This window comes from Lissotriton vulgaris, chromosome 2_1 (genome assembly GCF_964263255.1).
Source record: "Lissotriton vulgaris chromosome 2_1, aLisVul1.2, whole genome shotgun sequence".
NCBI lineage: Eukaryota > Metazoa > Chordata > Amphibia > Caudata > Salamandridae > Lissotriton > Lissotriton vulgaris.
The window spans coordinates 1,015,851,866-1,015,875,303 of NC_141687.1; the positions used below are offsets into that span (position 1 = coordinate 1,015,851,866).

The following is a 23,438-nucleotide window of genomic DNA, read 5'->3' on the forward strand; positions in this document are numbered from 1 at the left end:
TCTGCCACAACCAGTAATGAATGTCTGCTTTGCTCGCTCAGGAAAATGTATGCAGATGTTATGTTGACCTCCCAACCACACTGTGTGCATATTGAATTAGTTTATTTTAGAAGTCGTCATGTGTTGCAAAATGTTCCCCAGCAATTTGCACCTGACACACCTTCTGTGTGCACAGTATAGAAAACGAAACAACTTACTCTGACGGAAGCAACAGGAAAGAGAATCGAGGTGAAGAGAAAACCCCAGCCTGAAAGGAAGTGAGGGCTGTAGTCTCCCGCAGGTGGCACGGATTGTTCACTTGCGTCAATCACTTCTGCAGGCCTGCATTCTTCACTGAGGTGGTCTCGCCTAGTTTGTTACTTTTCGCCCTTCGCTTCCTTCAAAAGGTATGTCTATGAGTACGTTCTTCTGGTTGCAGATATATAGGATTCATATAAAAACATAGCTTTTTAAAAAAAGAACCGCAATATGTGGCTTGTAATTTGTTGTAAACAGTTTAAGCATTTCCCTCTTCTCCTGTTGTGAAATCCAACATTGCAACACATTTTCAACCATCCACATATCCTATTAATCAATGACTGGCGTGAGAGAGAGATTGAGCGCTGGAATGTGCGAGTGTAAGTGGCTGATGACGTAGTCGAGGGAATACCAAGGGAGCTGCTGCTCAAACTGCAAGCTGGCTCTAGTAGCCATTGTGACGTCACACGTCTAAATAAATACAGTTGAGATATCATTTTAATATTATAGGTAAGTAATGATCTCATAACTAGACCGTAATAAAGAAACGAGAGACCGGTTTGTATAAAGAGAGAGCAGGTATACACGTACTTAAAGTAAGTAAAAGACACCATGTTCATCAACGTGGGTGCAGTATTATCTGTGGGGAAACTGATAACAAAGCAAGTTTTAGGGCCTGGATACAAATTTAGATGCTATTTATCGCACCTGATAAATAACAATACCCGTGGTAACACCAATTACGAGTTGGTGGGAATAACATGCAATTTGAAGTGTTTAACGCACTGAAATCAGCATGATGTGATAATTACCATGTGCTCTTCCTTTGTTAAATGTGAGCAGGTGTGACCTGCTGAGATTTAACTAAGGTTGAGGTATTTAATACATCAGAAAATTATTGGATGCATGAAATACCTACTAACTTGTAATTCTAACCTGTGAATAAACAGAGGTTTACGCATGGATCAGAATTAACCAACCCTCTCGCAATCAGGCCCTTAATGTCATTTTGAAAAAGAATCGGCAGTATATGCAATAGGAATCAAAAGTTTGAAAGTGAAAAAAGTATAAATGCCGCTGGCAAATTGCGGCAGGCACAGATTTGCAAAGACAAATATGTAAAACGTGCATCTCTTTTTCAGATGACTGTACGGGTGATCAGAAAAAAGTGTCTCTCACACTGCAAAGCTGCCAAGGCTTAATTAAACTAACTGACTTATTGCGGCATGCCCAAAAAGTGGAATACAGAGAACACACCAAAGGATAAAGAGGGCTGACCGAAAGCATTTCAATGCATGGATGGCAAAAAAGTATATGGATGACTGGAGTGCTCCAAAGCCCAAGATATTTTTTCAAGTACTGAAAATTAATTACAATATATTCCATTTGAATAAAAAAGATAAAAAAGACTAAAAGTATTTTCTAAAGCAACATTGGCGAACATATTCTGGGCACCAAATTTACAGAAGTGGAGGAAAAGTATTAGTCACAGACCCTATAGCCATAATATATTTAATTATATCAGAGTATTCAAGTATTTTTTAAAAAAAAACTTAAATATCTTATAACGAAGAAAACGTCTGCATGCTCTCGAGACCAGCCTGGGAGCATGAAGTTTCTATTATACGAAAGTATTCTGTCCAAAATCATGATATCTGATTTTTCACTAGTTTGCAGTTTCCCATTTTTCTACACATAGAAGCTCACTCTCTTTTACTTGCGAATGTTAGTTTTCACCCATTCACTTGCAAATATTTTGTTTGCAAATAAATACCTTACTTAGTTTTTTTCTGTTGAACACTCAGGAACTGTTGCAAGCATTTCGTATGCAAGTGCATATATTGATAACATTTTTCTGAGAAATTATTCAGCACAAGAAACACTCATCTACAAATTATTCAAAACAGTCCTGATTTTCATTCAAAAGCCAAAGTTGGGTAGAACTTTGTGAGCTTCATAAAATCTTCACAGACCCGAAGTTTAAATCACTTCTTGCTTTAGAAAACCTTTCGCATAATAAACATATCAGATAAAATTCACAATAGTAAGCGCACAACGTGACATTCGCTCTTCTCCAACTTCTGTCATAAAAATAAAAAATGTATTCATAGCATCGCACTTTATCGGCATCAACATGTCAAAGACAGTAAAGAAATTAGGCACCACATTACACTTGAACTTTAAGTTGGCCGTACACTTGAATTTGAACTTGGCCGTACACTTGAACTTGGCTGTCTCAGCCCACCAAGCACCCACTCTGCTGTTGAGGGTTTTGGGAACCATCAGGGCATCGTGCCAGTTTGCCTCTTCTAAGGTGCCAAGCCAGCCTTCCTAGCGAGCCTGCAGCAAGTCTAACGTGGTCGGACCATTGTTCACTAGGGAGCAGTAAATCCGAGACACCCCTCCTTTGCACAGATTTCCCATCATGACCTGTGCCTTTAACGGGCTAAACTCTTGCAAGTATGTGCTTGTTGGTGCGTGGTCTGGGAGGGCGTGATGGAGCTGCAGATACTTAAAGAATTGGGAGTTGTGAAGGGTGTGACACTGCTGCAGGTCGGAGAAGGCCCTGATGTGATCCCCCACCCACACATCCCCAAGGAGAGAGATTCCGATATGGTACCACCGTCGAAATCCTGTGAGTGCCGCCGTCTCCTGCAACCACCTGCCCTGCCATAGTGGTGTGTTTTGAGTGAGACGCTTGTCCCAACACTTGTGTCGCAGGGCGGAACGCCAAGTCACCAGGACTGCTCTAGTTGCATCGCTTGTGGTATCTGAACCCCTTATAAATAAGCCTGGATGTGCGGAAAGTGCATGTCTATAAGTTCGATCCGGTATGCCGGGTCAGACCACCCCCGTGAACCAGTCATGGATAACGAGGAGTATGGTGGCCAAATATTAGAGGTGGAGATTCGTCATGCCCATACCTGCATCGAACTGTAGAATCCAGCATCGGGCCAGGGCAATACGTGGCCTCCTACCCCCCCATAGGAATTTTGTGTCAGATCCCCACAACACTAACATTTGCTTGTGGAGTGATCCTGAAGGGATGACGTGGACAACCCCCTCCAGCTACCTCTGTCGCCTAGCAAGGACTTAATACTAACCAGGTTGAAGAGGGGACTGGGGGAGGGAACCAAGATAGGGTGAAAGACAGCGTAGAAGGGCGCTTGGAGTGATCTGCCCTCTGATCCTCTTGGGGTCTTGTGGTGCACACCACCTAAGGGATGGAACAGATGGGTCACACACATGCCAGGCATTGCAGATAAGGATAACTACACATAACAGAAGAAAGAGGCATAGTACCTGAAATGCAGCGCCTATGAGTAGGAAGGACCAATCGGCAGGGTTCTGGATCTTCACTGAAGCAGCGTTGCGTAATCCTGGAGTAGGCAAAGGTCATCTCCTACCCTTACAAGGGTTGCTGTGGAAAACAATAAAGGGGATGCACTCCTGCGCTGGTGAGAAGGTTCAAGAAATGCAGCTGTGGTTGTTGGAACAAGTAAATGGAAGCGCTCCTGCGCTCTGAATGAAAACAAAAGAGAACGCGACCCCGTGTTCTAAATGGGTCGTGGGATACTGAGGAAAAGCGATCCTGCGCGTGCTGGGGCAACGTGAAGTAAATGCGACCCTGTGCCTTTGCACAGGTCGCAAGTGCTGGAGAAAAACGTTCCAGTGCTGGTAAAAAGCAAAGTAACACGACCCCGTGTACTTCACAGGTCGCGGTATGCAAATTCGGCAGCTCCTGCCTTGACGAGAGCAATGTTGCAGCGGGTGCGACCCCGTGCCTTTGCACGGGTCGCGAGTGCTAAGGAAAGCGCTCCTGCACTGCTGAGGCTCAAAGTAAGCGACCCCGTGTTCTACACGGGTCACAGGAAACAATGTGAAGGCGCTCCTGCGCTGGTGGGAAAAGGTCAGGTCCCAGCGGCACCGTGCCTTTGCGAGTCGCGTCAGGCTCCTGTAGGTGGCCTTGCGCGGTCCGGAGGGTTCCGGTTGCAGTTAGAGCATTTGCTCCTGCGAAGCTCAGTAAGGTAATACGAAGCCCCGAACAGGGCGCCTTCAGCAAGGTTATAGGTCCTCCTCAGGAAGTGCAGGTCAGCTGTTGACGCGAGGCTCCTTCTGTCTGGAAGGCTAAACGGCCGACCTGCTCTGCGGATCTTGGAGAAAGAAGGGGGCTGGCGTGCGCATGCACTCATACCTCACATACCAGAACCAGGGAACATGACATTTTGTGATCATCCCATCCAACTTTCGAAACCACCTCCCTGGGAAGTGAAAAGTGGTATTCTGGATAATGTATAGAAAGCGGGGAAGGATCATCATTTAAAAAAGTGCTCCTCTTCCAAGAGGGTTAAGTGGTAGGGTTTGCCATCACTTGAGATCGTGTTTGGCCTTCGGGACCAGGGGATAATATTGAGTGCCAATTCCAACTCTTGGAGCAGAGCCACCCAAATACAGAGGTTCTTAAATGACTGCCTCCGAAGGAGGATAGTCGATTGCCCATCAAAGCAAGCCCTTGAAAGATGGAGAGGGATCAGGGTAGATTTGTCTGGGTTGAGCCGCAATTCTGTGATGCCCTCGAAGGCCCGGAGCACCTCCAAGCTGAGGGGACCAGAGCTGTCCGAGTCCGCCAAGAAGAGCAGGACATCATCCGCATATAGTGCAATCTAGTCCACATGGCGGGAGTCCCAAGACCTGGGGATCGCTACGTATGAGACTAGCCAGGTGCTCCATCGCCAATGCAAACAAGAGGGGTGATAGAGGGCACCGCTGGCGCGTGCCTCTCTGAATTGGAAATACATCTGAGATGTCACCATTGGTAAGGACCCTGGCCCTGGGAGTAGAGTAGAGGGCTCAAACCAAGTTCCAGAAATGGGATCCACAACCCGTTGTCATGAGGTCGTCCCCCAGATACCACCAGTCCACTGTGTCAAAGGCCTTCTCAAAATCTATAAGTAAAAGGGCCGAGTACGGTGTCAGACAGTGATGGTGGGCCAAGGCAAGGTGGAGGCGCCGGCATAAAGCTGCACTGATCCGGGTGGACCAGATTGGTCAAGAGAGAATGGAGGCACTGGGCCTGGGCTGTAGGAAAAATCTTCATTTTAGTGTTGATTAAAGAGATTGGATGGTAGTCTGCACAGGTGGCAGAAGGTGGTTGGGTTTTCAGAATGACAACAATAGTGGCCACATCGGTCTCGGGGGGGGGGAAATGAGCCCACCTAGGCAACATGTTGAAAAAGTTCAACCAGCTGGCGTGCCAACAAACAACAAATCCCTGTAAGCCGCACAATACTCCTGAAGGAAACCGTCCAGCCCGAGCGTCTTCCCCAGATTCCACAGAGAAATAGCTCCCTGTATTTCCTCCGGGCTAAAGGGAAGTTCAAGATCCGCTAATTCTGCCTCAGTTAGGCGGGGGAGATGAACTGCTGCCCGTCCTAGCAGGTCCCCAAGAGGGGCCTCTGGGGGTGAGTGGAGTACAGCTTAGCGTAGTACTCTGCAAAGACTTGTGCGATGACACGAGAAGTGTGGTGGCGGGCTCCAGTGGCGTCCCGGATCTCATGGACAATCCTGTTTGCCCTGGGGTACAAGATCAGGTTGTGAAGCAGCTTCCCATTTTTGTGCCCCCCAGCCATAGACACAGGCCATCGAAGAGCGCCAAAACGCCTTGGCAGAATCGAGGAAAGTCTGTCGGATTTCATCTCAAATTGCTGCCAGTTGCCTAGCAGATTGAGGGTCAGTAGTGTCAGAAAGGGCCAATTTGAGTTGCGTGGCCCGAGCCTCGAGCAGAGTCAGGTACTTGGATTGAGCTGCACACTTCGCGTGCACCAAGCCCCTTGCCGCGCCTCGGGTGGTGGCCTTACCAGCCTCCTAAAGCGTGCCCGGGGAGGGAACAAGCTCTAATTTGTAAGGGAATGGTGGCACAATTCTACTTCTATCGCATCTTTAACCTCCTTATCTTGTAAAAAGTTAGGGGCGGGAGGAATTTGCGTAATCGCGTTACGCAAATCTCAGCGAAACGGTAAAAAAATCTCAGAGAACAGGCAGAAATTCCACAAATGCCGAATTGCTTGTTCACAATGCTTTTTTCCTGTTCGCAATTGCTGTTTGCGTGCTCATGTGGAAATATCTCGCGAACACACATTTTGAGAACGCGAACAAGCAAAGAATTTCACAAAGTCGCGGAATGCAGAATTGTAGGCAATTTTGTGTTCTCCGCGGAACGCGAAATTACCCAAATTCCGCGAGCGGAACGGAATTTGCCACCCAGCCCTAAAAACCATGCGTTCAGTCTCCAGATCGGCCACGGACCATCCGCCACTTCCCCAGATGCAGGGACATGGCCGAGTGATCTGAGATCCCCGAGAGAGAATAGAGATATCAGATACTCTGTGACAGTCCCTGGCGGGTAGAAAGAGTAAGTCAATGCAAGAGTGTGTGTGGTAGGCCACCGAGGTGTGGGTGTATTGTGTCCCTCAGGGGTTCCAGACCCTCCAAACGTCGCATATACCAAGAGCCGTCGATCAATCTGACAGTTTCTGGGCAGATGCTAGGTGTGTCGGAGAGGACTCACCAGTCGCGTCAAGAGACGGTTGCATGACCGCATTAAAGTCACCCCCAATTATTGTCAGACCTGGGGGCAAGGCAGATACAATGGCTGTGAGATGATGGACAGTGGAAATAAGCGTTGTGGGGGAACATAAGCGGAGACCAGGTTCAGGGTATGTCCCTCGAGCCCACCCGACTTGGCCACACATCCGCCCTGTTTATCTGTCATTACCCTCTCAACGGTAAAGGGGAGATCCCTACGTAGTAACATGGCTGCCCCATGGGAGCCCTTTGTAAAACCCGAATGCCACACCTTGTCAAACCCGTACCTTCCTAAGAAGGGGCAATGAGTGCCCAGGAGACTGAAGGAGGAGAATGTTGGGCGCGTGGCGCTGAGCACATCTAGGACTGCTGTGCGTTTGATGCGATCTAACAATCCGTTCACGTTCCAAGACAGAACATGATGGGATCTAGTGTTAATAAACATCTGGGTCAGAAGTGGTGTATGAACGAGGCGGGCCGAGAGGCCTGGGCCTCAAGGGAAACAATGTTCTGCAGCCAGAGCGGAAAGGTGTGGCGCGCATGATGTGGGATATGCTGTCTGTTAGTGGAGATGTGATGTGCCGGTGTAGAGGTGCTGAACACAACATGAAACAATGGCTCGAACGGAGCCAGCTCGAAAACGTTCTTGAGGACAACTGTCCCCCCCATCACCTCCCACCTCCTACTTCCCTATACTTTCGGAACCGAAGCATCTGTCGCTCTGAAGCAAAATTGGTTAACAGCAACAAAGGGCTAAGCTAAAACACTTAGCTGATAGATCATGGCAGTGGTGGACCCCTCCACAGTGACCGATGTAGAGGCATTCATCAGCGTGTCATTGAGCGAGCAGTGTTCATTAGAGTTCAGCCCCCAGCCTGATCCAGGGGAGCCCCTGCAAATCAAAGTTCAGCCACGTCCTTGAGGTCCTGGAGTGCAGGGTTTTAGACAGGACCGAGTCCATTACTGTGGATTCTTCCACATGACTGGTACAGTATGGATCTTTAGCAAGCCTTTGGATGAACAAAGTTCGGAGAGTGCGTATACCCACATCAGTCTGTTAGGGTCCCTGTAAGACCGACCTCCATCTCTCCTCTGAGGCCCTGCAGCAAGGGACCTCTAGAGAGGTCAGTCTCAGAGGTCACGGATTGTAGACCCAGGCTGCGATGGAGATCACCCACTGAGCCGGATTGGCTGTGATCCTGGAGGGCCAAGGGGCCCAAGCGGCGTCCGTGGGCTCCCAGGTGAGGGGATGCATATACGGCCCCTTGCCGATTCCCTCTCCTGTGGGACTGTGTGCGTCTACGCTGGTGTTTGGGAGGGGCAATCTCGGTGCCTGAGATCCAGGTAGGACTGCTGAGGGGGCAGGCTAGATCCGCAGGGGCCGCTCCTCAGTCAGCCAGGTTCTGGCAGCCTGTAAAGTATTGAAGAAGATTGTCTTGCTCTGGAAGATCACCCATAAACATGCCAGGTAAAGGAGGCCATATCTCAGTCCTAAATTACTGAGCTTTTGTTTGACTTCAGCATATGAGTGGCGCTGGGCCTGCACCTCCCTCGTGTACTCCGGGAAGAGCATGATAGTGTTGTTTTGGTACCTCAGGGGTCCCTGGGATTGGGCCGCGTTGAGGCTAGCGTCTCTATCCTGAAAGTTAAGGATCCTTGTGATTATGGGATGATGCAGGGCACCTGGGGGTAGCTTAAGGGCCATAGAGCGGTGGGTGGCCTCAATTGCGAACCAAGCCGAGAGCGTGTCTTTCAGGCATCCAGGATCTCAGCCATGTCTCCACATTGCTGTCCGCCTGGCCCTGCTCGACCCCCTCCAGAAAACCCACCAGCTGCGGATTGTTGCGAAGCACGTGTTTTTCAGCATCTTCGGCTCTACGATGCAGCTCCAAGGTGCGAGTTTGGAGGTGGGCCCCCTTGGTCTTCAGCTGCCCAAGCTCATCCTCAACCGTGGTTATACGAGACTCTGCCTCAGAGATCTGTGCTGTAGCATTATGCAGATCCTGGCGTAAGAGGGAGACATCCATAAGTACCTTGCAAATCCTGCTTTCAACTGAGGCCTGTGAGCTGCTAATGGCTTGAAGGATAGTTGAGAGATCGGTCCCGGGAAGTGGGGTGCTCTCAGAGTTTCCGTCGGCTGGGCTACGATCAGCTGTAGAGAATTGGTCTATTTTGGTTTGAGTTTGCGTCGCAGGCATCTTGGGGATGTGATCCTTCCCAATCTCTGCTCCAAAGTAGGGGGGGCCTCGGCCACCAGGAGTGACAAGGTCCGTGCGGGCGCAGGGGTGCAGGCAATTCCTTGTAAGATCTATCTATTGCGCAGATCATCAGCTCTCAGGTCCCACAATAGAGGGGCGGGCAGAACGAGGGAGAAAAGGAATGGGTGGCAGGACCCACCCTCCCGGCTCCCACTGTTCAATCAACGCAGCGGAAGTCCCCCACTACCACCTCTCCAGAGCAGATTCTGAGGAGGATGCCAACCAGGGCCCCGGTTTAAATCAGCTATCTACTGCCCCACAGTCCCTGGGGGGACCGGGGAGACCCCTCCACACCCAGCACAGCAGGTCCAGCTCATGTCAATAAGCTATGCCCACAGCTGTGCCTCAAGACCACAACTTCCAAGGTGACCCTAGCAGCAGGAACAGGGGAGTCCCAAGAGTCCCGGAAGGTTGCAAACTGCAGGGTGGCCAGTGTTGTGGCTGCCGAGTCGGGCCGTGTAGCGGTCCAGGTGTATGGAGAGCCAGGAGGCAATCTGTGTGCGGTGCATTAATACAGGAGGTCAGAATGAGCCAGGGTGGGCTGGGCCCGAGTGGGAGGTCTCCACAATGGTGGGCTGCGAGGCAGGATGAAGCGTCTCAGGCATAGACCCCACGGGTGGGGGGACCCAGACAGGGAATCACCACTCACTCACAACCGCCACAAGTGTAGCGCGGTCACCCACCTCCACTCAGGTACGCCAGACTGCAATCGGGAATCCTCCACCGGCAAAAGGCAGGAAACCGGCCGGCTCCGGCCCAGCACACCACGATGTCCGGTCACCTCCACAGTGCAGCCGAAGGGTGCAACCGTCCCAGGATTGCTGCTGCGGCGGAGCAAATCAGGTGTACAGAAGCTGCGGCTTCACCAACAGCCAGAGAGAGGCTTCGCTCACCCTCGCCCCAGAAGCCTCGAAGGGCGGCCAAGGCAGATCTTGCTCCCATGGTCCCAACGGCAGCTGGATCCGGTCCTGCCCCGTGAGGGTATGCTGGGCAGGGCCCTCCCGTCAGAGCGGTCAGCAGAGGGCCAGGCATAGACTGAGGCCAGACCTGGAGAGAGAGGGGTGGGTCCAAACCTCGAGGCACCGCCGCCCGATATAGCGGCCGATCCCCAGGGCGCAGGGCCGCTCGACCACCAGTTGCCACTCACCACCCTAGAAGCCAGGTCGGCGGGGGTAGAGACGTGGCCAGGCAAGGGGGGGGGGCACCTCTTCGGTCCCAGCACGAGAAGCCCTAGCCCCGATCCCAACCAGGGCAGGACACAGCAGGTCCGGAAGGGCCCCGCACCGGAGGGCCTCCAATGGTGAGCTGGGGGAGTCAGAGCAGCAGGCTCAGGCTAGGGCAGCGAGACCCCTAGAACCGGCACTGCCATCTTGGGCGCTGAGAGGTCAGAAATCAGGGCATATTGTGCCCGCAGTAGACCACACCGTGAATTGGTTTGGCCCCACCGGGTAGCCACCGCCACAGTAGGTACAGCAGATACTCAGTAGGGGTATGTAGAGGCGCTGATGGTGGTGGATTTTGACGCGGATGATGGAGGGGTCCGGAGCACGGCCATCTTGACTCGTCAAGCCACGCCCCGCAATTCTTAATTATTATGACATTTATTAGTAAGGATTTTTCCCTTTCTCACTTTCTTCCATTTTTATTGTTATCCTCATATTTAATTTTTGTCATAAATGCTAACATATTGTTTATGTTCTAATTAAATTAGTTATTTGTGCATTCTCAGAAAATTTACTTTATGAATATAATGTTTAACATTATTTGCAGACTTGTTTTGTGTTTGTTAATTAAGGTTTTGCGCTTGCTGCAACACGTTTATGCTTTGCACTTAATAAAAGATCAGAATTGATTGATTTAAATACCTATTGTACGTGATATGCCTCATTTGCTAGTGAAAAACTTAAATTAGGAGATATTTACGACACATCATAAATATCTCACCTGGGGTAATGGTATTAGAGTGAGTGTTATGCTGACCATTGCTCATAATTCTCTGTTTTTCTTATTTACCTCAGTTCCCTGCTCCTTAGCTTTTCTCCGTATTCTTTTGTTTGTCCTGCCTAAGACGAATTTCAGTCTCACTGCATTTTGATTGGATGAGTTTTATCCCCCCACATTAGACCTTGTAGAGCACAGGAACTATTTTCTTAACCTCGCCCTGTCTCTTCTTGCTCCTACATTCCTTTTTCATACTAATATCCTTATTAAAAATATTGAAACCCAACTCCCAGCTCCACACACTGGGATCACCAACTGCCGTATCGTTAAATAGTTTAGACTATTCCAAATGGCTTCCAAAACATGCAAATGTGTCCAATTGTGGAATGTTTTCCCTTATGCTGTAAGAAAAAACATTCATAGGTGGCCACTGCGTGTGCGCATTAATGGGCTACTGCCATTTTGTCACAATATTTCTTAAAGCATAAGAAGAGTCCAAAATTGACACCATGCATGTGTGCGCAAACACAGCGGCCATATTGAAATAGTTTGTCTTTTCGTTTTAAAACAAATCATTCCAAGAAGGCTGCTGTACATGCATGTAAATGTTTGACAGCCATGTTGGAATGTTTTTAGCATGCACTGACAAAAGACAAAAACTCCAATAAGCTGCTGGTTGAAGTTTTTAAAAGGCTTGTTTAAAACTGTCGAATGGGTGTCAATTTATTCCATGTACTTTATGGAGGAGGATACAGATTTTCAATCAATAAAGGGGGCAGGAGCACAGTTAGACAGTTTACGGTCTTGCCAATGGCAATTATGTAGAAAACGTCACTGCAAGCTTGGCATCTGATATCTAGACATAAGCCACCAATTTCTGATACATTTTGTGAAGCATTTTGGTCTTGTCAGTGAAGAAAGAATTACTCAAAAATGGAAGATTAGATGTTTTCCTACAGTTGCACTCTCAAAAGCAGAGGATTTGTAGATGCTGGGAAGGCAAATGTAGTATTCTAACTCTGTTCCTAGAATAATTGGACAAAGTGCAACATTTCCTTAAATACTCCTTGATGTTTATTTGATATTTTATCTTCAATACTTATTAATTTGGGGGAAGGTACATACTCCAATATTAAAAAACTAAATTTAAATATTGTTATTTTGCAAAACTCTTGCCAATTGGTGAATCAAATACAACTGTTCTACATAAAAGCTGAAGGCCTGCTATAGAGCTATTTGTAATTCCACCAAGCAAAAATGGAAAAAAGGAAGAAAAAAAATTACCAGCCAATCTTGTGACCAATGGAGTTTACAGTTCACAGGGTGTTTTCGGGTAATGAATTGTGATGCTTGAGGAAACTGTGAAATTGAATGTATCTGTAGCTGTAAATGTTTTGCAGGTTGAGTTAATAGAGAGATTTGAGCATGAAGGGGCAGAGTTTAGATGGAGGAGATTGTAAGAGGTGTGGTTGGTCCCTTCAAACGGCTCCATAATTGCCATAGTACTTGTAGATGTGTTCTATTTGCTGATGTAAATCTCTGTACCGAAACCTCTCCTCCCTTGAGCATTAGTACCCTCTGAATGTCTCATATAGCTCACAGATCCAGCAGGTGTTATGTATATTCAAAGAAATATGCTTCAGTGACATCAATTACTTGTTTTCCTGAAATGTATGCTCTCGTTTAGCAGGTTCATGTATTCTTTATGGCTTTACATAGGTAAGGGATCTTGGGAGGGCATTCAACCTTACAATTGCTAGATTAATTGAGTGTGGAGTGGTTTTAAGATGAGGGATTTCTCGGTGATGCTGTTGCATAGGCAGCACACATCGTGTAATGGGAACAGAGCTGTCTTTTTCTTGAACAGTTTCCATTTGTCTTGAATGAATGATCCCTGTGTTTTCCTCCTCAATATTGCTCAGGGTGAGAGTCTAGACTGTCTGTCATTCTCTTTCTTCTGCTAATGTCTCCTTGACCCACCAGAGTTGTCATTAAAATTCCCCTTTCCCTAGGTCCCCTTTCTCTTGGCTTTTTGTTCCTTATGAGTCCTTGTCCAAAAAGCTCCGTGCCCAAAGAACCCTGTAAAAGACAGATGTATGTAGAGAGACAAACTATTAGACAAACAACCAATCAGATAGCCATGCATCTTTTCATGGGTAGATCAGTACAGCAAGGCGTAGCTCTGCTCTCTGTAACTAATGGGAGTAAAAATGAGATAAATAATGATGAATGGCATAAAACGAATGAGGGGTGCGCTGCAATTATGACTTAGGATACATGGAATATTGAGCCCCTTTATAAATGGTTTTAAAGTAATTTGTACTAATCGTAGTCCCTCTAGAAGGGGGAGTGCAAAAGGAGGCTTAGCAACGTTAATAGCTGTTACTGCACCTCTGATAGTGAAGGAAGTTAATATCAATCCACAGTATTATCAGCTGATACATGTATATTTGGAAGGGAAACAGACAATTGTTTTGCTTAATTTTTATATTAATATTTTCGATAGTACTAGACTGAGGGTAATTAAAGCCCTAGAAGTAGATCTGGAGCACTTTGTAAAGGAACTGGGAGGGGAGTACATACTTCTTTGTGCGGGTGATTTTAATTACGAAATATTTGACATTTTAGTGGGAGAACAATGTGGCTATAGTGATTGTTTTGGTGACCGAATCCCTCATTTTCCATACAACCAATATGGGGAAGCAATAACAATAGTATCTTTTAAATACAGCTTAGTAATTATGGAATCAGAAAATTCAGAGGGTAAAACAGCTATATATACGTATGTAGGGGGAGAGAATCATCAAACATCAATCATTTTATTGTGTCAGCAAAGTGTAAGGGTTTGGTGGAAAAATTCATAATTAATGAAAATCTGCTTAGTGACCATCATCCACTAATACTGACACTGAGGCTTAGCCTGGTTCAACAACCCAGGGGTAAGACTACAGACACAGAAACAAAACTCCAAGGAAACAATGGAGTCTCTATTAAATGGTCAGGAGTAGATCCAACAACCATTTTGGCCAATTTAAAAGGGAAAAAACTAAAGGATATTAACATTTGTATGAATTGCTCTTCTATAGATACGACGATTATAAATGCCTTTTGCAATATCATTACCGAAATATCAGGTGATTTAACTCTTAAAAAGAAGAAAACAGCATGCAGTAATAACCCAAGATGGTTTAATAGGGAATGCTCTAGGCTAAATAAGGATTTAAAAACAGCCCTTAAAATAAAACTAAGGGACTGTGCCAAAATTAGCACCCTGTGGAAAGACTATAAAAAATGTTAAACCAAAGAAAAAGAGAAATCCGTGAGGATGCTTGGACTAGTCTAATACAGGCTGCAGAGACAAGAAATGCAGCTCTATTTTGGCAGACAATTGACCATCCATTTTTTAAAGATAATGTAACATCGAAAACAGAAATTGCTATACCCCCAGTAGATTGGATTATGCATGTTGAGTGTATTTTTAACCCAGAAGCTGCTACTGTCTCTAAAACCAAAAATAGCAATTTTATATTAGTCGAACCTGTAAAATCTGTGCCAATCACGCCAGAGGAAAGTAAAATCGCTCTCCAAAAAAGTGCCAGCGGGAAAGCCACAGGACCGGATGGGGTACCCATTGATGTTTTTAAATGTAACGTGGATTTTTAGACCCCTATTTTAGTAAATGTTTTTAATGCTGCTATAGGAGGGGTGCAACCTGCATCTTGGGTAGAAAGCATTATTGTTCCCATTTTTAAAAAGGGGGATAGAGAGAAGGCATATTGCTACCCTCCCATATCCCTTCTTGACTCAACCTCAAAATTGATGGGAGGAATTCTCCTGGGAAGGTTAGAAGAATGAGTCAATGAGAATAATATTCTCTCAGAAGCCCAGTATGGGTTCAGAAGGGGTATTGGAACGGTAGAACAGTGTTTCAATCAGGAGTTATTAATAGGAAAATATACCCTAGCTAAGGAGGGGGTTCTACATCTTTGCTTCGTAGATCTCACAAGTGTGTTTTATCTTGCTAATCATGCCAAATTGTGGCAAACCCTGAAAGAGCTAGTAGCACCAATTGATACTGTTATATATTTTTGCCAGATCTACACTTTTTTACCTTCAGAAGTTCTTTTTTTAAGGAGTGTTTAAAAAATGATTGCGAAAAGAAGACCAGCAGAACAAATAGAAAGAAGTTTACCTTGATGATCAACAGAAAAAATAAGAAGGAAGAAATTATGCTAATGACCCCAAAGCACGAGTTTATATTGAAATGAAGGCCATGGAGAAGATTAAATTGAAGAAGCTGACATTTATTGGTGAAGTGTTGCAGTGTAGTGTAGAGAAATTTGATGATGATTCAGACATCATCAAGGGGGAAATGTGAGTACGTTAATTAATAGAAAATAAAGTGTGATTTAAATGTGTTTCAGATGACATTTCCAGGCTTCATTTAACATGACTAGGCCTAGTCAGCCTGCATTAACCTAAGGTCTGGGCCACAAACTCTCAACTGTTCGCAGAGTTAGTGGAGTTTTCCGAACTCCCTATTCCGCAGAGAACATGGATTTGTAAAAAAGCTTTTTCCTTGGCTGTGCTCGCCAACGTTAAGTTGAAGAGCACGAGCGAGGAAAATCCAATGCTAGACCACCTCCAGCGAGATTTCTCAAAGTGGGTGGTCGCAGTTGGTCTTGACTTCTCCGTTGAGAAGCCTTCCATTCATGTTGAGGAAGCTGCCGCTCAGGTAGAAAATCTACTTGAAACGGCAGAAAGAAGCAGTGCCCTCGTGCGCTGCACAAGGAGCCGTTTGCACTGATTCTCCAGCGCTGGACAAACACCCACCTCTAAAAATCATCAACAATGGCGGGATCTAGCGCTGCAGAGGTTATCAGTCACTTTGTGGAGCTCCGTAAACTCTGTTAGTCAAATTAGCATTCATTTTACAACAACAGAAAAAATTGGACTCTTTGAATTCCATAAACAAGTTTGTGACATTCATGTTTCTCTTCCGTGTCTACCCATTTCAGAAAATAAACAAAATAGAATTCACTTCATGGTGCTATTTACTTGTCAAGCTGGCATGTATTCCTTTGTTCCTGCATTTGCAACAAATTCTATTACAGGACCGGAGGTTTCAGATTATGCTTCTCAATCTTTACTGCATAAAACACAGCAGCCAATGAAAATGTATATTTTCACAAAAACAGTAAATAAACTTCATTTCCCATGAACACACATGAGCATAGGCACGCCCCCCATAGTCCATAAGAACCCCTTGCGTGCTCCCATCATCCTCTTTCTTTGCTGCTCACAAGTCAGAGTTAAGTGCACCTCCCCTCGGGTCCCCTCAACCTGCTTGTGGTTTGGGATACTGTTTGGGGTTTATATTGCTGTGATTGATGTTATTGCGGGATTCCCCGCTTGTACTTGGAGTATTATTGCGTTATCTTTGTTACTTGTTATTAATGCTTTTTGTCCGAAATTATTGCACTCTCTGACTTTAGTTCCTTTATAATCTCGCTTTGGGCCTTTCAGCTTCAGCTGTTATTATTTCCGCTGTGGAGCGTTCGCTTCAAGCATTTATTCAGACGGTCTTTGACTGGCAAGGAGCCGTCGTGCTTTTCAGTGGAGCCCGGTACCGGCTGCCTGAGGGCGCGCATGGGCTCCCCTGATACGCCCTGACGTTTAGACTGGGTGGCTCTCGGTCGACACGCGCGTCCGAATCGCGGACCAAATTGGGCTGCTTTTGGTAGGTTTTTGGTCGCTTTTGGGCTGCGTGCCTCGACGCGATACCCTGGCTTACAGGAACACATGCTCACACGTTCCACACACCGACGTGCTCCTTGTTATATCGCCAGAGATTTGGTTGGAAAATAGTGGTGGCCCGGGGTGTGCACATGTTCAGGAGATCTAAGGGCCGGGGTCACTGACCTACTTGACTGCAGCTTTGCTGAGGGGGTTTGGGTAACGTTGCCGGATTGTTTGTTTGTCTAGTGTGCTTCGGGCTGACCCCCCCCCATTAGCCCCCCCAAGTGTGAGACACTTCAGAGTGTTCTCCCTCGTACCGCAAGGTGTATTCCTGCACCATGGAAGATTGGGTACAGTATCCAGACGAAGTAAACGCCGATGGGGAGCAGAATGTTGAAGGACAGCAAGAGGCTGTCTTGAAGGACAATAATGTGGATGCTTTGGATGCCTCGGTCCAAGCTTGCGTGAACTGAGCCATGGAGACGGAAGTCCCTCAGACAGTGCAACAGGCACTGGCGGTGGCCCTACGCCCTCTACGGAAGCAACTAGAGGGTTTTGCGAAACGCCACGGTTACAACAAAAAGAGAAAAGGGAAGCAGGCAGCCTTGTCTTCTGCCGCCGCAGGTTCGGCCGACCATCGATAGCCGCATACGCAGTCTTTGGCTTCCCTGCCGGCGAAAGGGGCATCGGACCAGCCCCGCGCAAGTGGTAAGGCGAGAACAAAAAGATCGGCACCAATGGACACTGATACCACCACCACTAACACCAATACTGATACGGACACCGACACCTCGGTGGAGCAACCTCCCCCTCCTAAAAAGGCTAACGTTGTACCTAAAACTGCGGAAGACAAGGTTGCCAAAACCTTCAACTTTGACCCTTCAGATATAGTACATCCGAGGTCTTCGAACTGGGTCCCGCCGCAGGAAGTCTCCGAATATCTTCATGAGAACCTCAGGAAAAGCTTCGACAGGGAAGTCCGCAATAGGTTGAGGGCGGAGTGCCCACGCCCTGATATCCCGGATGGTGTGGCGGCATGCTAACTTTCTTGAGAAAATTCTCGAAGGATCCCAAACGGGGATTGGACCGGGCTTGGCGAGGATGCCAAGAGAAGATGCTCAATGTGGTGGGGCCTCTGGCGAAAATCATGGAAATGGCCGTGGTGGCCAAGGAAAGGGCGACTCCTGTGGATCCGGACATATTGGCTGGCTTGGCTCAGCGCGCTATTTGCTTGGTGGGCAATGCGAAATGCACGACCTCTTCCAAGAGGCGCAAGTCCTTGTTACTAAGGATGGACAGTAATCTGACTGACCTCGCCGAAGCTGTGCCAGGCCCTCTGGCAGGGGGTTTTTTGTTCGGAGACCGCTTCGTCAAGGACGTCACTAAGTACGTAGGGACCTTCACCGCCTTGGACAAGGCACAAAGTGGAATTAATCAAGGGGTTTTCAACAGGGCCTGGCGAGGCGGGTGTCGCTCGTCAGGCCATGGTTTCTAGCAAGGCTCCCAAAGAGGAGACTTTGGTCATGGTCGTGGAGAGTGGGACTCCACCCGCGGTAGCACCTTTTACCCATCCAGAAGGAGGTTCAACAAAGGACGTTTCCAGTCGGGAAACAACAGAGTGAGCTTCAAGTCAAGCCAAAATACCGGTGAGTGTAACAGATGTCTTTCTACTTCCATTGGGGGGGGGCGCACGCAGCACTGTCTGCCACAGTGGCAAGCCTTAACCCACGACGCTTGGGTGCTGCAGACCATTCAGTGGTTTCAACTGGAGTTCTTCTCTCACCCTGCGCAAGCGTTCCCCCCCTCCACCTCTCCATTTTTCCAACTAGATCACAATTTCATAGACGAAGAGGTGGCAGACTTGCTGAAGAAAGGCGCGATTGCTCGATGTCAGAGAGCCCTCGCGGTTTCTCCAGCAATGTCTTTATTGTTAAGAAGAAAGAAGGTGGCAGCAGGTTAGTGGTCAACCTCAAAGAGTTCAACCAGTACCTGACGTACAACCATTTCAAAATGGAGGGTATTCATTTGTTAGCAGATTTATTACAAGAAAACGATTCGTTGGTCCGGCAGGACCTCAAAGATGCATATCTTTCCATACCAATTTTTCCTCCACACCGCAGGTTCCTGCAGTTTCTCTGAAACGGCCAGTGCTACGAATACTTGGCCCTTCCTTTCGGTCTCTCCTCGGCTCCCTGGTGCTTCACCAAAGTGATGAAACCGGTGGTAGCCTATCTCAGAGAAAGGGGAGTGCGACTGATCATTTACCTGGACGACATTCTGATCATGGCACAGGATCAGTTCGTCCTACAGCAGCAGTTGAGCATGACTACTTCGCTGCTTCAGGACTTAGGGTTTGTAATAAATCTAAAGAAGTCAGTGATAGTCCCGACACAGGTGATAGAATCCCTGGGATTCACGATCAACTCTCAGGCAGCGCAACTGTGTCTGCCCCAAGCGAAATTGAGGGATTTGAAGAAAGAGATTGTGAAACTACTGGACAAGCAAATGGTCACGCTCAGTGCGCTTGCCAGAGTAGTAGGGATATTAGCATTGTCTATTCAGGCGATATTCCCGGGCCCACTGCATTACAGGACCCTCCAGCGCCTGAAGATCAAGCATCTTCAGAGGGGACTCTCATACATGGACTCGGTTCCCCTTTCGGAGGAGGTCCGTACCGAGCTTCAGTGGTGGCTGGGCCACGTGGACGCCTGGAACGGCAGGGCGATCATCGGATCGCAACCAGAAGTGGTGATAGAGTCAGACGCCAGCAAGTGGGGCTGGGGCGCGCGTTGTGGAGAGGTTTCCACAGGCAGCAGATGGTCGGAGCAAGAGCTCGAACTTCACATAAATTGTTTAGAGTTGCTAGCGGGGTCGTTTGCGATTCGCACGTTATCCCCGAGGCAGACATCGTGTTGCATTCTCCTCCGCCTGGACAACGTGTGGGCGGTGAGATATATCAACAAGTTGGGCGGCACGAGATCGGCTCTTCTAGTCCAAATAGCCAAAGACTTTTGGCACTATTGCCTCCAGAATCAGATCTCGGTAATAGCGGAATACATACCAGGTCAGGCCAACCAAGTGGCGGACTGGAATTCCAGGCATTTGCGGGACTACAGCAATTGGAAACTCGAAAAGTTGGATACTAACACTCTCAGGGCGCTCCTCTCTGTATCTCAGGGATAATGTATACTCTAACTATATCTTAATGTGGTGCATCTAGAGGAAGGGTGTGGACCCAACACCCCAAATTTCCTGTCAGAGACAGAAATAAACAGTTTAATATACCCCTGAGCACACAACTATATATTGAATCAATATACTGAACAATATTCAAATGCTTCAAATTTCTCAGCAGTCCACAAAAAGCAGTAATTCGTAAATCCAATTAAACAAAATGAATATCTCTTGATCCTTTTCAAAGGTTTATTCACAGTTCTTTGTAAATTCCAAATTTCAGAGTGACAATCTTCAATACATCAGTCTCAGTGAGGAGACTGATGTATTGTCGGCGTTGTGCACAACGCCGACTGACAGCGAGGACACTTGCCGCTGTAGTACGGGAGGATTAACTCGTGGTTGGATATTACTCAATCAACCAGAAGACGTATGCCAAGGTAGCATAGAGAGGAGGAGGAACGTACAGGAGAGGATTACTAATTTCCAGCCCTGAGGAAGTCTGGTGTGACATTAACACACGACGAAACACGTGTTGGCAACAATATTATCCTCACTGAGACTGATGTATTAAAGATTGTCACTCTGAAATTTGGAATTTACAAAGAACTGTGAATAAACCTTTGAAGAGGATCAAGAGATATTCATTTTGTTTAATTGGATTTACGAATTACTGCTTTTTGTGGACTGCTGAGAAATTTGAAGCATTTGAATATTGTTCAGTATATTGATTCAATATATAGTTGTGTGCTCAGGGGTATATTAAGCAATTGGAAACTGCTTCCCCAGGTCTTTCACTGGCTGCAGGCGATTTGGGGTCCTTTTCAGACGGACCTGTTTGCCTCCAGATTGACTCATCAGATTCCCCGGTTCTTCAGCTTGAGACCGGACCCGATGGCTGCGGCCGATGCCTTTCTGCAGGATTGGTCTCAAGGAATTCAGTATGCCTTTCCCCCGTTCTTGTTGATTCCCAGAGTGATGACTCAGGTGATCAGACAACGGGCGGAAATAGTAATGGTGACTCCGTGGTGGACGTCGCAGGCATGCTTTCCCATGTTGTTACAGTGGAGTCGCGATTGCCCACGGTTACTACCGGACTCGAAATGGTTGTTGCAGGGCCCTCATCAGGTGCAACACCCGTTGTTGTTGGAGGGCAGGCTGTCGCTGATGGCATGGAGGCTTTCCGGGAGCAGTGGCAGTTGCCGGGAGTTTCGAGGAAAACTGCAGAGTTCATCAAGCAGGCATGGGCACCTTCCACCAGGAAATGTTATTCCGCAGCCTGGAAGAACTGGGTGGATTGGTGCCTGGGACGACATCTGGATCCCGTGGGGGCAGAGTTGCCCCAAGTTTTGAATTTTCTGTCGGAGAAAGCTGCAGACGGTTTAGCGTACCGTTCGGTCAATAATTTTTGTTCAGCTATATCGGCGGGGCATGCTCAGGTAGACGGGAAACCGGTAGGCATGCACCCGGTGGTTTGCAAGTTATTGAAAGGAATCATGGTGGCTAATCCTCCCAAACCCAAGTATACCGGGTTATGGGACGTTTCTTTAGTGATCTTGTTATTTAACAGTTGGCCGATCAATGCTCTTCTGTCTAGAAAACAATTGTCTGCGAAATTGGCCATGTTGCTTTGCTTATCGTCTTGCAGAAGGTCTTCAGGTGTGAGAGCACTCGACGTAACAGGTAGAGTGTTTACCCGGAAGGGGTTTCTTTCTATATTACAGGTCATACTAAAACATTGTCACAACATATTTCTTACAATTCTTTCCCTGATAATGAAAAACTATGTGTGGTCCAATGTTTATAGGTTTATGAGGAATGTACCAAGGCCTTGCGGCCTCAGGGCTGTACTCAGTTGTTGATTGCGATCCAAAAGCCCTTTAAACCGGTGGCTGTGGCCACTATTGCCAGATGGCTCCACTTCATTATGAAAGAAGCCTGTGTTGATACACAGATCTTTGGTGCTCATTCAGTGAGAGGCGCTATGGCGTCAAAATCATATGGTTTGGGTTCTCCTATCCAAGATATAATGCGTTGTGCAGATTGGTCTTCTGAATCAACGTTTAAAACGTTTTATTATAAGCCGCTGGGAGGTATTATTTTTGTGGTATTTAATCAGCGTTAAACTAGCATAATCTGAAGCCTCCGGTCCTGTAATAGAATCAAAAATTTGCTAGCATTCGCGACAAGAATTTTCAATTCTATTAAGGACATGGAGGCGAGGATTATCCCACCCGGCTTAATGTACAGTATGTATTAAGCTTACCCACCCTATTATCCAGTGATTACGGTGGGGTAATTCTTTCTTTCAGGATCTGATAAGAAGTCGGATTGAACGGCGTCGGATGTCAGGATGTTAACCTGCAGATGTTTCTTTCATGTTGGAGGAGTTGTGCCTGTTCAAGTTTCGTTGGACTTGTTTCGCCTCATAGAAAGAGGATGATGGGAGCACGCAAGGGGTTCTTATGGACTATGGGGGCGTGCCTATGCTCATGTGTGTTCATGGGAAATGAAGTTTATTTACTGTTTTTTGTGAAAATATACATTTTCATTGGCTGCTGCGTTTTATGCAGTAAAGATTGAGAAGCATAATCCTCGCCTCTGTGTCCTTAATAGAATTGAAAATTCTTGTCGCGAATGCTAGCAAATTTTTGACTCAAGGTTATTTGTCCAAGTCTGCTCAAAGAAATCGTTCATCATTAGTACTCTCTATAACTTGTTTTGTTGCATACCAGTCATGTTATTGCTTTCATTTCCAATATATGCCTTATTAGAATTAGGGCTCCCGGTTTTATGGTATTTATTTTTTTGATATTTCCGTCTGTATTCAGCCATATTTCTTATGTGTTTTGTGAAAAAAATAAAGCTAAAACTGGTCTATTTCCACATTTATTTAACTAATAAATATGCAGTTTTGCTTGAATGCCTGCCAGGTTTCAGTGATCCGAACATCCGCAGAAGATAAATCAATGCACTTATATGGAAATATACACGTTTCATTATCAGCCTTGTGCATATCTTCTGGTGTTATAGCCTCTTTATTAAAATTACTTTTTTAAGTGCCTTACCTATCAATCCACACAGGTATTAGCCTGGCAGTCATGGCAAAGTGTATTTAGAATCACTCAAAAAGCCCCTAATTTCCGTTTTTATCCACATTTTAAAAAAATACAGACAAAAAAATAAATGGTTTTCTGTCTGTATTTATGTGTAAAAATCAGTAAAAACGGAAAACAGGGAGGCTTAATTATAATTATGCATGAAAGCAGGGGTTCCAAAATGGTTCCTATCTGATGTATCATACATTCTTGAAAAGCAATTGGTTCATGAGTATGTAAGGTTATAGTACAGCCCTAGATTTCTCATACCCTTTTTGGCATAAATTCCACAATTTTTTTGCCTGGATTCTAAACACCGATAAACCACAAAAAATTGTATTTGCTGTAAGTACATTTTTACAAGCAATGTGGTACAAGAGACTAAACGTTTTAAAGGCTTTAGAAT

The 23,438-nt window shown here is 46.6% G+C and overlaps 1 protein-coding gene across 2 annotated transcripts in view; it reads left to right on the forward strand.

Annotated features, from left to right (window-relative positions):
• Positions 1–205: 205 nt before the first annotated feature.
• LOC147731545 (dipeptidyl peptidase 4-like) overlaps positions 206–23,438 on the forward strand; it is a 688,588-nt gene continuing 665,355 nt past the window's right edge. Inside the window, exon 1 of one of the 2 annotated variants that reach the window (XM_086956608.1) lies at positions 206–386. The gene's annotated coding sequence lies outside the window, so the exon portion shown is untranslated. The remainder of the gene's footprint in view (positions 387–23,438) is intronic. The other variant, XM_086956609.1, reaches the window with a different exon arrangement.